Source organism: Taudactylus pleione, unplaced genomic scaffold (assembly GCF_031769625.1).
Source record: "Taudactylus pleione unplaced genomic scaffold, aTauple2 ptg000886l, whole genome shotgun sequence".
NCBI classification, from domain to species: Eukaryota; Metazoa; Chordata; class Amphibia; order Anura; family Myobatrachidae; genus Taudactylus; species Taudactylus pleione.
In genome coordinates, this window is record NW_028285287.1 from 1,511,444 (window position 1) to 1,527,523 (window position 16,080).

The 16,080-nt window shown below is 45.4% G+C and overlaps 1 protein-coding gene across 2 annotated transcripts in view; it reads right to left on the reverse strand.

The window, feature by feature from the left end:
• Positions 1–16,080, reverse strand: part of FLOT2 (flotillin 2) — an 85,254-nt gene that overhangs the window by 30,525 nt on the left and 38,649 nt on the right. The window lies entirely within an intron of this gene.

Genomic DNA, 16,080 nt, shown 5'->3' on the forward strand with positions numbered 1-16,080 from the left:
AACCGTACGAAAAAAAATGCTGCCAGAGCGCTTTGCAGTAGTGTTCTGTGGGCATGCCTATAGGGCGTAAATACGAAATCTTTAGGCGTGGGTTGGCCGACTAAGATATCAGATTTTGAAAAACTAAAAACGGCAATCATCTTCTTGAGTGGTCCCACTATTTTTTTTTCGACCCTACAATGGATACGGAAACTTTTTTTTTCTCCATACCACCTTAATGAGCAGCCTAGCCGGTGTTAATAACGGACTCATGAGATGTCAAACTACCACTGACACAGGTCTGGGCATTTACAAGACATCACAGTATGGTGACACCAACTACCATTACTTTAATATCCTGCTATCCCATGACTTTTGGCACTTCAGTGTAAATAAAACTGGTACTGCTTTCATAATCACAAACATTCTATTAAATACCTGTTCTATTGACAACACCATCAGTTTAAGAACCCTAAATGAAGTGTTGAGTGACAGAATTAATATCAATTTAACCTACCGTATTTTAATAATTTTGGCGCCATTTTGAAAAGATTTTAAAAGCGTGTGATTTGTTTCAACATGTCTGTTTAGCAACATTACAGGCAGAAAGTTGCCAATCTACTAAATAAACACTGGAGTGTTTAAGTAATCCTGGAATGCCATAATTCTATGCTGTATTATATAATCTACCTCCGGCACCCCGAAAATAAGCATTTAAGGCTTGTAGTGCCCACCTTTAAGATTGCTCTTCTACAGTGATCGCAAAATACGCGCTTCAGGCACTGAGCGGGTTCCGCAGGATGCGCTTCTGCCGTCAGTCAATAATAGTTCTCAAAGTTTCCCCAGCCAATCACAGCCGACCGTTTTCTCTTCCAATCGCTGCCCGAGCCCTGCCGACCACCTCCCTCTGCCTCCAACCCTTCCCCCGCCGGCTGTTAAGAGGTTATTGCAGGCTGCCGCTGGTGACTGCTGGCTCTCTCCTCTACGGTAACTCTGGGAGGGTACTGCCTGTATGATACGCGGCGGCATTATAATCAGCCCTGCGTTGTCTGGTCACGCAGGACCGGATCGAGGGCTGTTCCAGTGTGGCCGCATCTGGGCATTTAATTTGTGATAACCCCCCCCAGCCGCCGGCAACAGCCCCGAGTCCAGGGCAGGTGACAGTGTCAGTATGCCACTGGCCAGCCTACTCTGCCCAACCCCCTCCCACCCTGGCGGCCACTAGGATATTATTGCAGGCTGCCCCTTGAGATTATTGGTACTGCTGCCTCTCTCCAGTAAGCCGGTTCCCTGAGAGGACTACCTTCATTGATCAGCGGCTGCATTATAAATCGGCCCGGCATTGTCAGGTCACACAGGGCAGCCGACACTGAGACCTTGACTTGTGCTGAACCCCAGCACGGGGGTCCAGGGCAGGTGACACTGTCCGTGCGCCACTGCCCAGCCCACTCTGCCTCCATCTGCCCTGCAGCTCTGTCTGGCTGCCGGCAATTGCGACCCTACTCCCATTATGTGAGGACTCCCAGGCTACAGACTTTTCAGCATGACGGCCTCTCCCCACAGTCCATGGGACACCACTCAAAAGTAAGTAGCTAACCCCCATTGCTCCCCCAGCTGCTGTCTATGCTTACCCCCTCCCTACCCCGAGTACTGCCTGCCCTTTACCCCCTCTTGCCCCCCAGTACTGCCCCAACTGCTATCTACCCCCCCCCTTCCTAACCGCTTTACTGCCTGACCTTAACCACCCCCTTGCCCCCCCAGTACTGCCTTTCATCTCCCTTAATAAGCGATGGGACCCAGAAACCATGGAATAGGACCCCAATTTCTTAAAGTGATTGATCCCTGGGACACACACATTTTTGCGCTCAGCACAATCACTGCCCTCTAGAAGGCTTGCGCTGAACAGTTGGCCCCTGTTTTCACAAGGATCTTTAAATCGAAAATGCCATCTCGGGTTTGAATGACTACAGACCAATCGCTTTGACGTCTGTGGTCATGAAAACTTTTGAGCGCTTAGTACTGAGCCATCTGAAAGCGACAGCAGGCCCTCACTTGGACTCTTTGCAATTTGCCTGTCAGGCGAATAGGTCAGTAGAGGATGCGGTCAATATGGGACTGCACTATGTTCTACAACATCTTGACCTGCCTGGTACCTATGCGAGGGACCTGTTAGTCGACTTCAGTTCGGCTTTCAATACGATTGTTCCAAAGATATTGTACTCCAAACTGTTGCATTTGTCGGTTCCGGTAGCTACTTGTGAATGGATTGTAGATTTTCTGACAGATAGGGAATAGTATGTGAAAGCAGGGGAGGTTATTTCAAGCATACGAAAAGTCAGCACAGGGGCTCCCCAGGGGTGTGTCCTTTCCCCCATGCATTTCTATTTGTACATTAATGACTGCCATGCTAGTGAGCAATCCGTGAAGTTTTTGAAATATGCGGACAACACCACAGTCATTGGCTTGATTAAGGACGGGGACGAGACTGCATACAAGAAAGAGGTGGAACAGTGATGCCGCAGAAATAACCTGGAGTTAAATCCGCTTAAAAACGTAAAAATGGTTGTGGATTTTAGGAAAAATTCTGTTCCCGTGTCCCCCACTTATGATAGAGGGCAATGTTGTATCTATTGTGGACCCTTATGTTTCTGGGGTCTACAATTTCATGCAACCTTATGTGGGGGCCTAATATTAATGTTATTGTCAAAAAATCTCAAAGATTATTTTTTCTATGGCAGCTTAAAAAGTTCAATCTCCCCCGAGAGCTGCTGACTCTTTTTTACTCTAATATAATGGAGTCGGTGCTAGATAGGCTAAGGCAGCGGTTCCGAAGCTGTGCGCCATGGCACCCCAAGGTGCCTCGGGACACTCAAAGGGTGCCCCAGGTTGGTGGTCCAGCACCAAATCAAATTCTTTATGATCAATGTAATGTAAATATGCGGACAAACAGAAGCTCAAACCGGAGCTAAATTCCTGGTATACAGCGGTATACTTGGCCAATAAAGGGACGTATTCAATTTGAAGCAAAAAGTCAGTTTCTGCTTGTTTTTGGCGGAAATTTTTCGCAGATGACGTCATTTTCGCCTGTTTGACTTTTACCCCGTATTCAATTTGAAAGACTTTCCGCCTAGTCAATGCAATGTAATAGGCGGAAAAGTTTTGCCTATGAATGGGAGGCGGACAAAAGTGCAGAATTGGGGTTTTGGGGTGCAGCCTTCAGACAGTCCCCCAAAAGGTAATCTGTGTAAAAAAAAAACCAAAAAACCACACACTTAAACACCCCAAAAAATGACTTTGAAAAAGGGTGCAAAAAAAAAAAAAGTTGGTGTACAAACTTAAAAACTAGCGAATTTGACTCCGGGGGGGGGGGCTGGTCTCAAGTATGCCCCAAGTGTTTTTTTGATTGCAGGTGTTTGCGACACTTGGATTTTTCACGATTTTCTCAACTTCACTTTAGCAACTTTTAAATATGTTGACCCCCATTTTCAAGTACCCCAAATTTGCTGGGAAGTTATTTTCTGCAAAAAAACCTCCTAAATACCATTCTGCACCACTTCTATAAAAACGCTATTTAGCAGCTATTGAGCCCGTTTAAAAACACCAAATACCTTCAGCAAGCCAAATCGGGGGGTACCATAGCGAACCTTCAAGTCAGAGCATCATTTGGGGGGGTCTCAGGCTGATTTCCCCAAAACTGACAGTACTTTCCACCTGTTTCAGTTTCGCCGGGTCCCGTTTTACTTCCATATTGAATACGGGGTAAAGCAGGGACGGCCGCGATACTTTTCCGCCTGTAAAACAGGCGAAGTAGGCGGAAAGTCCGGGCCGCAAAAAAGTATCGCGGCTCGGCTCATATTGAATACGGTTCAAAGATGATTCTGATATATGGGCATGTACTCTGTCTCCCTCTGAGGCTGGAAGCTCTGAACAGCTGAAGGGTACATGATGTCACAAAATCCCAGAGTTTAATTGTTCTATCCAAGTAACCCTGAGACTACAGCAATCACACCACAGAGTGTAAGCACTAAACATAGGTAAACTCCTTCAATCCACATCCAACCCCCTTCTGAGATACCCAATACCAGGGGACATAATAAGAAGTTAAATGTATAGGAGTATAGCTAAACATTGTGGGAATTGAGAAGTGAATAGAAGGATGGGAGGTGGTTGGGTGCTCAGTACTATGCATCATCTTCTGGGTGCGGAGTTTAGGCTCCTACCCAGAAGATAATGCAGAGTAGTGTTTTGTCTCCTGCCAGCTGGATGGTAAATGGATTCTACAGTGGGAAGTCGTCCAGGCCTTGCAGATCAGTGCATCTGAGAGTGTCTGTGAATGGGCATATTGTAGGTAAATGTGGTGACAGACAACAGTCAGGACTTGGGGTGTAGAGTGCTGCGTAATATTTGAACTAGGAGACTGGTGATTAACCTGGTGATTGTATAAGTTCCATTTAGAGCCATGTATTGTATTTCTACCTTAAAATATAATAAAGATACCGATGTATATTCCCTATAGTTTTGCCAGTGTGATCCATGAACTGTAATAATATGCTGGATTATCTAGTGAGCCAAGTTTCCAGACCCAAGTATTTCCCACTACTAGGATATCAGTTATTGTGTGATTGAGTAGCATTATAATGATACGTCTAACACACAGGTGCTGATTAAATTAAAACATGGGGCCTACGATGTGCAGTCAGACAGGCGTGGAAACACTGATAATGGTGGCACATCGCAGGCCCAACATCACACTCCCTAGGATATAAATTGCTATTAGTCCCTCCATGACATTAATATGGTTTCACAACTGGGACCCATTTACAGTTCCACTGATCTCTGAATTAGAGCGAGGGTTCAATGTACATGATGGAAAGAGGGGGATGGGCAGATATTATGCTAAGAAGAGGGTAATGCCAAAACCTTGCTGCTTACTACATAAATCATGTGACTGTAGCCACTATTGTAATTATGTGACCCAAATTACAACCTGCACATTAGTAATAGCAGTTTGTATATCTTTTTTTCTCTTCTACAAACACATCCAGTTCCTCAATAGGCTTCTTCAGTAAATAAAATGTGAATCAGAATATATGTTCTTAACATGTCAAGTTTATAGAAGACAAAAATAGGATTTTGGTACTTACCAATAAATCCCTCTCTATAGAGGACACTGGAGCATATACAGTGGCTACAGACGGGTGAGAGAGTGGAGTTTGGCACTTTAAATTTCCTTAAAAGTTTAGCTGGCTTCCACCCCTCTATACCCCGCCCAAACTCAGTTAAGATTAGTCAAGCCCGAGCAGACATGGAGAGCATACACAACAAGGAAGGAGAGATAAGAAGGAAAAAACAACCATTAAAAGGTCCAAGACCGAGAATAACCAACAAAAGAGCGACAGCCAAATGACACACTGCAGACAATGAGGATGCAGATAAAACTTGTCCAAACGGCAGCAAAGAACAGGCTTCCAGTGTCCCCTATGGAATCTGAGAAATGGATTTATTGGTAAGTACCAAAATCCTATTTTCTCCTTCATCCACTAGGGCAGAGGTTCCCAAACGCGGTCCTCTAGGCTCCCCAACAGTTCATGTTTTAGAGATATCCATGATTCAGCACAGGTGGTTAAATCAAATTGACTGAGGTACTAATTAAGCCACCTGTGCTCAACCATGGAGATCTCTAAAAAATGAACTGTTGGGGAGCCCTGAGGACCGCGTTTGGGAACCTCTGCCCTAGGGGACACTGGAGAATATACAGTGGGGACGTCACAAAGCCGACCTCCTGGGTGGGAAGGCGCTGAAAAAATGCAGAACTCCACAACCAACATGAAATAGGGGTCGCCAGAGAACAAATGGAAGAACCAAACCATGCATAACCCGTGGACAGAACAGGCTCAAGAGAACCACAACCACCTTTAGAGACTGTGCAGAAGAAGCTGCAGCCAACCAAGGAAGAACCACCAGGATTGTCGAACAACATGGAAAACTGATACCACTATCTCATGCTAAGCACATTCCGGATGCAAGAAAAAATAAGGAGAGGAATTGGACAGAGCCATAAGCTGTGATCCTAACAAGTACTGACCCTAAGAAGCGAAGGCTAGAGCCACCCACTGAACAAACGTCCAGGAACCTACTAGGGGGCCACTTAGTCAATGAGCCCAAATCAAGAAGTAGGAAACCGTAGGGCTAGAAATAGAAATCACCAGCAGAGAGAGAGATTCCATAGAACAGGAGGAAGCACCAATGTGAGTGGACTCAAGAAGACCCTGCAGAAGTTGTGTAGACAGGAGGCAGCTAACTGCTGCTGAAAAACAGGTAGAAAAAACAGAAATCTGCACTCTAAGCAAGCCCCCCGGGGAAGACCCGCATCTACTCCTGTCTGAAGGACCCGACTAGCCAGAACACAGAAGCTGGGAAAATCACAGAGTGTACCCAAGCAACAGAAGACCTCCAAAATGATGGAAGGAGACAGTTGACACCAGTTTCCTGTCCTAGCTAAGTGGGAAACAATAGACTTCAGGATCCCCTAGAAGCCACAGTACCAAGTTTAAAGCAGCCAAAATTGGGAACGAAGATGCAGAGGTAAAGACCACGGTTCGCCAGCGAAAAACCTTCGAAGACCCAAATTATCACCCTTGGAGAAGCTAAACACAAGACACCAGGAGAACTTTTGTGGAGTAGCGCTAGATAGGTCAGAGTCTGAGCCACGAACATCGGAGGGAAGACATGGACTAAATGGCATATAACTACTAGGAGTATATGCACCAAAACAAAGGATTAACAACACCTGTCCCCGATGGAAACTAAGAAGAGACTAAGGAACCCCTCAATGCCAACCACAACAAGGGCAGGTAGCAAAAAGACATGCTCCAGGGGTGACATGTAGAGTATGCAGAGCAGGCCCGACTGCAGCAGGAAACCATAGGGATCAGAAATACTGTGCACATGACACCAACCAAAGGGCAACTGAAACACGGAAGGAGGACATGACGTATTCAGGACCTCTCTGGGAGAACGGAACAACCCCTTGTGTAACAATACCATGGATAGCGACCTCAGAGAGGTAAGCTAGTATATTAACCCCCAACCTCCGCCTATTACATCTGAATAGACAGGAAAGGATTAGCCATGAAAGACTAACCAGCAGTCACACAGAAGCAGCAATGCAAGCTTACTTTGCACTGAAAAGTACTGCTCTGCCACATGGATGATTGGTCTGACAGTCTCAACACAGGTCTGATACCAGACACCCAAGACAACCAATGCGTATGCTTTCAAAACCAAAAAAGGATTAATTCTGTGGTAGGATTACAGACATAGATATACTTCCGACATATAAAAAAACCTTTTCAGAGAATGACCCCGGAAAAGGGGCCTCTTTTATAGATAAATATAGCATCGGATTATATTGAATACAATACCTATACTACTAAAGAATCTGTAGCCTAAAAGCATTAGTATTTTAAAACCTATCACTCCAGTAGGAAGAGATAGACCACTTACTACCCAGGCCTGACCTTGCTTAGCTTCTGAGAACAGGCAGGTTCAGGGAGATGTGGCCATAGGCTGTGAAGCCGGGCTATTTAGAAGCACTTACATCAGATGAGCACGCCCTAACAGATACAGTCGTATAAGCAGTACGTTGGAAACCGGAGCACACGGATGAAAACAGGGAGAACATCCAAACTCCACCCAGTTAAGGCTGTAGTGGGAATTTAGAGTTGTGAGGTAGTAATGCTGACTATTACATAGTCTGTACTGTTCCCATCATGGAATCCTAAAAGAACTTACGCAAGCACAGGGAGGTGAGCTAAACCCTTTCCTAGCTAAAGAAAATAAATTAATAATTCCACTGCACTGTAATAGGGGCTATACTACAGCGTGGACCCCACAGTATACTAGGATTGGGAATAACGCAAACCACAAATGGGTAGATATTAAGCAATAAATGCCAATGCTGTAGGCTAACTTGACACTTGTAGTATGGAAGCGCAGCAAAAAAAAAAAAACAGAGGCTGCAGCTGGCCACCCTAATGAAAGATTACCCCCCCTTGGGCTATCAGTCAGGCTGATAATCCTTAGAAGCCCCTGTGTAAAAGGACAGCTCCCAGCACAGCTCCTGAGCGAGGTCAACCCAGCTGAGAGAGCCCCTGCTAAGCCTCGCCTCCCAGAGTTCACAGAACCGCACGGTAGCATATATATTAACACTGTCAGCGCCTTAAGGAGCATACACACTAGACGATATTGCTCCCTGAGCGATATAGTCTAGTGCGTTCCCGGCAGGGTGTGCTCAATGTCGTTCATGACATTGCGCACACCCGCTGAACGATATCATTAACGATATCGTTGAGCGCCGGGCTCTCTCCCCCATCCCTACAACAGGCAGCAACCTGACAATATCGTCAGGTTGGCCTGCATGCTTACCCGATGAGCGATAATGACGAACGACCCGCGGGAACGCGTATAGTCATCGTTCATCGTTTTGGTGTTAAAAATGGACGATAAAGTGGACGACTGAATGATAACGATATCGTTCAGTCGTCCACTTTAATCGCCCAGTATGTACGCACCATTAATGTTCTGTGCAGCTCATCAGCATGGACCCTGGCACTGCATAAAATGTGCTGTGGTGACCGCAACTCGTCCCGGAGGTCTCTGTGCGGCGCTGTGTGAAGGAGTCCAATTAACAATCTATATCCTACACTGCGGTCCCCAGACTAGAAGACCCTGATGTGCTCTGCACACACAAGCACAGCTGAGTTTCCTTGCAAAGAGCACCAACGCTAGCCCATCTGTGCTGCCTTGCTGCATCTATCCCACCAGGGAAGACTGGAAGGCAAGAGCCAGACTTCCTGTACTCCGGCTGAGGCGTCCATGCTAGATCACCCATCCTACTTGCTAAGCAGGAGGATGGGGTATACTTACAGTTCATGCCGCCGGAGCGTGGGTGGGGACCTGGACACGAGCGCTGTGGCGGGTCCCCCTCTGAATGTTGCCATGAAGTCCTGGACCCAGACACTAGCCATAGGGGGCTGTGGTTGGTCTACAGAAGGTGAACAGTGACCCAGACCTGAGCGCTTGTACTGTGGCAGGTTTTTCAGACGTTGATGATCTGGGACCCGGACACGAGTGTGTGCGCTGTGGCAGGTCATCAGAGTCCGGTGGCTTCCCATGTTGCAAGCAGACTGTGTTCATACAGTCTGCCTGTAGAAAGGATAATTAAAAATACAATAATAAATAAACGGGAAAAAGAAAAAAGGGCTGGAGACAGCTCTCTGTGCACCTGCTCCTCTCGGGCACAAATCGAAACGGAGTTCGAGCGAGGTATAGAGGGGAGGAGTCAGCTACGCTTTTAAGGGATTTTAAAGTGCCAAGCTTCACTCTCACCCGTCTATACCCACTGTATATGCTCCAGTGTCCCCTAGTGGATAAAAAATAAATAAATAATAAAAATCCAAAAATAGCAAAATGTCTATGTGTAGGTGTTGTTCTACAACTGAATGATTGGGTCTTCAGTTGCAAACACAAGAGTTGATCCATCAAACCACAATATTGTTCTATATACTCTTCTTTATGTCTAAGCACCTCATGTTAATCTTAATGTCAGTTTGATGTAATGCATAACCATGTCATCCTCAGTAAAGTCACAGGCTCCTAGTAACTTGATAGATGGCATTCACATGAAGTCAACCTACAAAATGGCTACCTCCACTACAGTAAGACACAACTGAGCAGATTAACAGGTACACACATTGGAAATACAGATAGAAGCTAGATAACAGAGGCTCAGGGTGAAGCAGAATAATTGACAACATGCAGGATTGTAAAACAGGAAAATACAGGATCACTCCAACATCAGCAAATCTCATCTCTATGAAAATGAATATAACAACCGCATTCATTATTTACTGCAGTTTTTTTTCCCTATAAATAAATGACATAAAATTTGCCTTCAGATAATTAGCTCGGTTGCAATAATTTTGCCCAATTACTAAAAGATTGACATTAATAAAATCAGTCTCAAAAGGAAAAAGATGATTTTAATTACGGATTGCTTGCTATGGATTATAGCAGCAAATTTCTGTGAGCAAGTTTTCCTAATTGTGCCCCAATGTGTTGTGTTATCTAAATAACTACATTCAAAGTACCAAAGACGATGTGGCACAAATTTAGTGCGAGTGTCTGTCGTGTAAGGTGGTAGATCAGTGCTAGGATTCAATGCGGTGGGAAGTTGGTCCCAGAGCTATTTAATTCAGCGCGCTGTTTAGCCCGACTATTACATGTTAAGTCGGAGATTGCCGGTTCTCACGACTAAAGTGCTGGCTACGAGGCTGTTAGCGCCGCGCTAAGCCGGAATACAGCCTCGCGGCCAGCACTTCAGTCGGACTTCTCCTCAGAAGAAATCTGTAAGTTGCCTTAATAGCGCACTGAATTGAATAGCTCCGGAAGCCCATTCCCAGCGCCATCAAAAGCGCTCTGAATTTAATCTGCCCCTTAGTTAGAAACATCAGCAATCAAAATATTTTGAACAAAGATGTTCTTTTATCAATGATAATTTATCAAACCGCAGTGGTAAACCATGTTGCTCTCTTCTCAATGTAGCATGAAATGTCTCATATTTCCTATAGGGTTGGGTATGAAATCCCGGGGTCTTAATAGTCGTCGGGTGAAATACCGACAGTGGAAGCCCGATGGCACATGTAAGTCACCTAACCATACTCTAACCCTCCCTTGAGGGGGTCTAATCCTAAAACTCCCGGCATGGTGCCTAACCCTAAGTCCCCCCGGGGGTGCCTAAACCTAACCCTTCCTCCCCGCACCCTAAACCTAACCCTACACACCTGGCCGACCCATCTAATGAATGGTAAGTACATATACACTTACCAATCGTCCCGGCAATATATATTCCAGAACTGCTATTTGAATATGAACGCCCACTGGTGACATCATATTCAATGACTTCTGCTGCAGATATATCGGGTGGGTTGGCCATACAGACAGCCAGATGAGATAGATAGACAGATAATCTGCTAAATATATGGTAATTGGCTGTGCTGCAGAGCCAATCTGATGTCTGAACGATGTAATTCACAGGCATATTGGGCAGTGTTCTCCCCAGGCTGTTCTCTGCAGGCGCATCGCCCGGCACAAACAGCCTACCGCCCGACACTTCCCGCCCCAATGCACCTTCCCGCCCCAATGCACCGCATTCCCGGTCACCCTCAATGTGTCCTTGTTGCCACGGATGCCATGTCGAGCTGCGGTGATGTCACGTTCTTCACATTGGAGAGTCCGTGTCCGCCGGCAATAAGGACATGTTAGTGAAGGTTCCAGGTGACGGGACACGGTGCATTGAGGCGGGGGAAGGTGACGGGCAGGGGACGCGGCATTGGATCAGGGGGTAGTTGTCCATCACAGTGCAGGGACGATGTCAGGCTGGAGGGCAAAGATCCCTCCTCCTGTATAAAAGTTCAGACGGGAACAGTCACCTGAACTGAATAGAGAGAGCCTGGAAGTGGGGCCAGTATCTGTAGAGCTGTATAAAAAATATAATCTGTGTAGCCTGCAAGTGGGGACAGCATGTGGGCCTCAAAGAAGAAGAGAATGAATATATAAAATTGTTATTTCGAGTTTACATCATTATAAAGGTCAGGATTTAAAACATTTTATTATTGCGAAGGCCCCCCACCCGGCTACTTCTTGATGCCACCCGCTGGAAAAAATTTCTGGTGAGAACACTGTCGGGTGTACAGACCCTCTAATGCACTACAGATATAGTGCCCATTCAATGGAACGGGCAAAGTATCAGTCAGTGTGTACCCAGCTAAAGTTAACCCCTACATGGAAAACTCAATAAAATTACTTGTTACAATTAAAGGATACAAATATTTCTATAAGAGCTATACCACTAATTACCAGTGATCACAGACAGCAAAATAAGCATTTCATGCTACATTTTAAAGACTGCACAATGCACAATGAGGACACTCATACTAAATAACGCAGGAATTCAATTAAGGCTCATACACACTAGACGATGTGCGTGATGAGCGATATTGGACGTGCAGACATCGGTAAGTGTATACACACTTGCCGATGTCTGGCAAGACGAACGACAGTGAGGTGGGGGGGCTAGCAGGGCCATGCTGCATTCAGCAGCATGGCATAGTTAACAATATCCCCAGATTGATCTGCATGTTCAGCCGACTGGGGATATCGTTAACAACCCGCGGGAGCGCGCATCGTTGATCGTTCACTGCATACACACTGGACAATATGAACGATATAGTTATAGTCTATAAATATCGTCTAGTGTGCACGCGGCTTTACAGTGGAGTTTAGCCAAGCGCCCAGGAGCTATTCAATTAATTACTGTAACCAGTTTACGGGCTGGACGCACCCGACACTTAACATACAGTAGGAGAAGTTGCTTAACGCAGTTAATCCCGTGCACCCTCTCGCAAAATAGTGGCCGACACGGGAATTAATTGAATAGCTACTGGGAGCTAAATTGCCTTCTAACATCACTCCCTTAGACACTGCTATACATCATCTTTAGCATTTTAGATATTTTATACAGTGAAGTTAAGAAACAAATTTGAAGAAAAAACTGTACACCAGATATAGATTCATCTCAATGGTGCCATCAGAATTTAGGATCAGGGCCATAGGAGTGGTGAGTGAGCAGTGGCATCGTGCAGGGCCCTAAGGAAGGCATAGTCGCTGCATCTGGGCAGCAGCGCTGTTCGTATACCCAAAGGATGCTCCAGGCACGCACACTGCAGAGCGTCCGGGCAACTCTGCACCCTCTCCTTCTGGCTTCCCCACCCCCTCACGTGAAGTCATGTGTTTGGCAGCGGAGCAAGCACAGTGCGCGGTTCAGGATTCTTCCACCCTTAAATCTGGGCAATGGCAATTTAGTTTTGCAAACATGATGTATAGTTTTCACAGGAAAGCAGTCCACCACTGATTTATTCCTTAATAAGGATTAAGAAAACAGCACATATCACTTATTGTGCAGGGACCACTTTGAAAACAATTTTTGCTTGGCCCTTTTTCTTTAGTAATATAGACAGACTGACCGAATAGGCAAATGAGAGGCATAAAATGCGTTACTATTCAAGGCCAGATTTTATAGATCTTATTAGATGAGCTGTCTATTGGAGTGTATCCTGCCAGTTTCCACTGAAGAGCACTAGGTCACAGCTAGGCATATGTTGACATTTAAGGGTCGATTCAATTTGGAGCAAGTATGGCGAAGTGCTGTTGCAACAGAATGGAAATGCCGGCAGCGGCATCTCCTATTGCAGATTTTTGTATACAGTCATATGGGGCTACTGTAAGTGCACTAACATTGCCAACAGTCTCACACCTAATTAAATCAACCCCTTAAACTGCTTATGATCAACATCTCCCATGATGCTCTACCAGCGATGTTCTTCAGTAACAGAAAGATGAGCCAATGTTATCTCTCTCTATCCTAGTTTAAACTATTTTTGAAACTCAATTAAAACAAGAAACCTGTTACACTGACAAGGAATTCCAAATGTAATAATAATAAAACTTGCTACATTAGCATATATCGCCTTAAAGTCTTTATGCAACTCTATTGGGTGTCGTACAATGTGGGCTTTCATTTTAAGTATTTAATGAGTCTCCTTAAAGCCTACAGAGCCTTTTCTGATATAAACTAAGGGACTCTCAAGACTTCGCTACATGTCCATTTTAATTGATTGTAAGTGTTCACAGCACAAACGCAAGGTGAGATGCACTGAATTTATGAAGTCACGCTTAGCACAAGTACATAGTGTTGCGGAGAAGCTGTGAGACACGTTGGAGAACTCATTCAATTCTTGGTTAGTGAATATTATAAAAAAAAAAAAAAAGGTTTTGGCTAAGCTTTTAATTAGTGTTTAATGCCCAACTGTACGATGCCTTAAAAGCAATAGGCTAAGCTTTTACAGATGTGTCCTAATATACCCAGCGTTCATACGACGCAAGACCCCTGGCGCGACTGAGCCGCACCAAGCAGTGTAGCATGCAGTCTTTTTCTTTCTTATTTGTATCGCAGAGGCAGCAAAACACCACTCACAGTGCACTAGAGACTCTGGGCTGCGACTTTAACCACACACGATGGTAAACATGTACCGAATCGCTGCATTGGAGCACTTCATATATAGATTCAGACTCAGTCGCAGACAGATGTGCAAATGTCACACATTAAATTAATCAGTGCAATCTAGCAAAGTCGTTTTATTTCTGCAAATAAGTTGTATATTCAGGCGATTCAATTGTTTTTTGCACTCCCGATTTCACCTTACCACCGCCTAAACAATATACAATTGTTTTTTTTTCCAGGCATGTTGCGACCAAATAGATCAAGTTTAGCTGCATAAACCAGCTAAAACGCATCTTAAGCCCTGGTTAGCGTGCCCAAAATCAGGACTTTCCACACATTTCTGCTCGCCAGCTCAAGAGGATGGGAGCAGAAATGTGTTCACCATCGGCATTCGTGCCACGCATGGAGATACAAGTACTTGCTGCGTCGGGCGCCCATTAATTATTGCGGTGCAGAAAACAGTTGAACCACCCCCTTTTGAGCGAGAAAAAGGTTTGGCGCGCCCGAGCAGCCCGGGACCTGGTATGTCTTGAGAGGGGCTGTTTGGAGTGACTGAAGCCAGTGTATGAGGACACATCTGTATTTACAAAATGACACATACAGCAACATATTCCATATTGTGAGGGAATAGAACACAGCATGCAGTGACATTTGGGAAAATCAATTTAAAGGTACAACAAAACTGAATTTGAGTGGTTTCATAAAACTTTTACATTTTTTTTTTGTGTGAAGAGACTAAAGAGTTATATATATATATATATATATATATTATAAGAATTCAGTCTCAGGGCCGTATTCAATTAGAAGCGAAAAGCTGTTTTCCGTATTCAATTCCAGACTGTTTTCGCCTATGCAGAAAGTCAATACAATGTACTAGGCGAAAGAGATTTGCCTCCGATTAGCAGGTGAAAAGAAGAGCAACATTTTTAATTTGGGGTGCAAAGGTGGGGAAGCCTCTCAGAACCCTTGGGACAGCCCCCAAAGGACAACTGTGTGAAAAAAATCCAGGGAAATAACACCCCAAAAGTACTTTCATTTTGGGGGCGAACATGCTCAAAGTGGGACGACAAGTATAAAAACTAGTGAAAGAGACTTCTTGGGGGTCTGCAAGGATGGGTCAGTGTTTTTAGGATTGCAGGTGCATGTAACAGGTGTGTTTTTCATGTTTTTTAAAACTTCACTTTAGAGAAATATGCTAGCACCCATTTTCATGTACCCCAAATTTGACAGGACTACATCTTTGCACCAAAAAAAATACTGCTTAATGCCATTCTTCACCACTTGTGCAAAGACGCTAATAAGAAGCTATTGAAACAACTTCAGTACCTCACACAGTGTTATTAGGGCTATTCGGACACATCTACATTGATCCCCAATGTTAGTGCATCTTTTTGGGGGGTTCAGGCTCATTTTCCCAATTCTGACTGCACTTTCCGCCTAGTCTGAATTCGCCGCTTGCCGTTTTCGCGTGGTTTGGAAATGAATACGGCGAATAGTGGGAACGTGCACGATAACTTTCCGCATCAAAAACACGCAATGTCGGCGGAGAGTCCAGCAGGCAAAACTTTTCTGCAAGTGCGAAACCAACTGAATACGGCCCTCAGCTGGGTAAACACTGGAGCGACCAGTCAATTGGTTCGATGCTCAGGGAGATTTGCCTTCACCCTGGACATCGCATGATTGCCGGTACACATTACCTAGTGTTCCCTCTAGCTCCGGCAGCAGGCAGGGCGCCGGAGCTAGAGAGGGCATTCTTGTGTGCGCGCCCGAAAAGGGGGCGTGGTTATGAAAAGCGGGCGTGTCTATAAGAGGCGTCCCCTTTTCGTCATACTTGGGGGCGTGCCCGGCACTTACGGACATGCCGGGCAGCCCCCAAGCGCAGCAGAAAGGGAGAATAGATGCTGGGCGCATGCGCCCGGCGTCTATTCTCCGGCGGTGACCGGGTCACCGCATGTTTGTCCACCCGCGGGACACTGAGT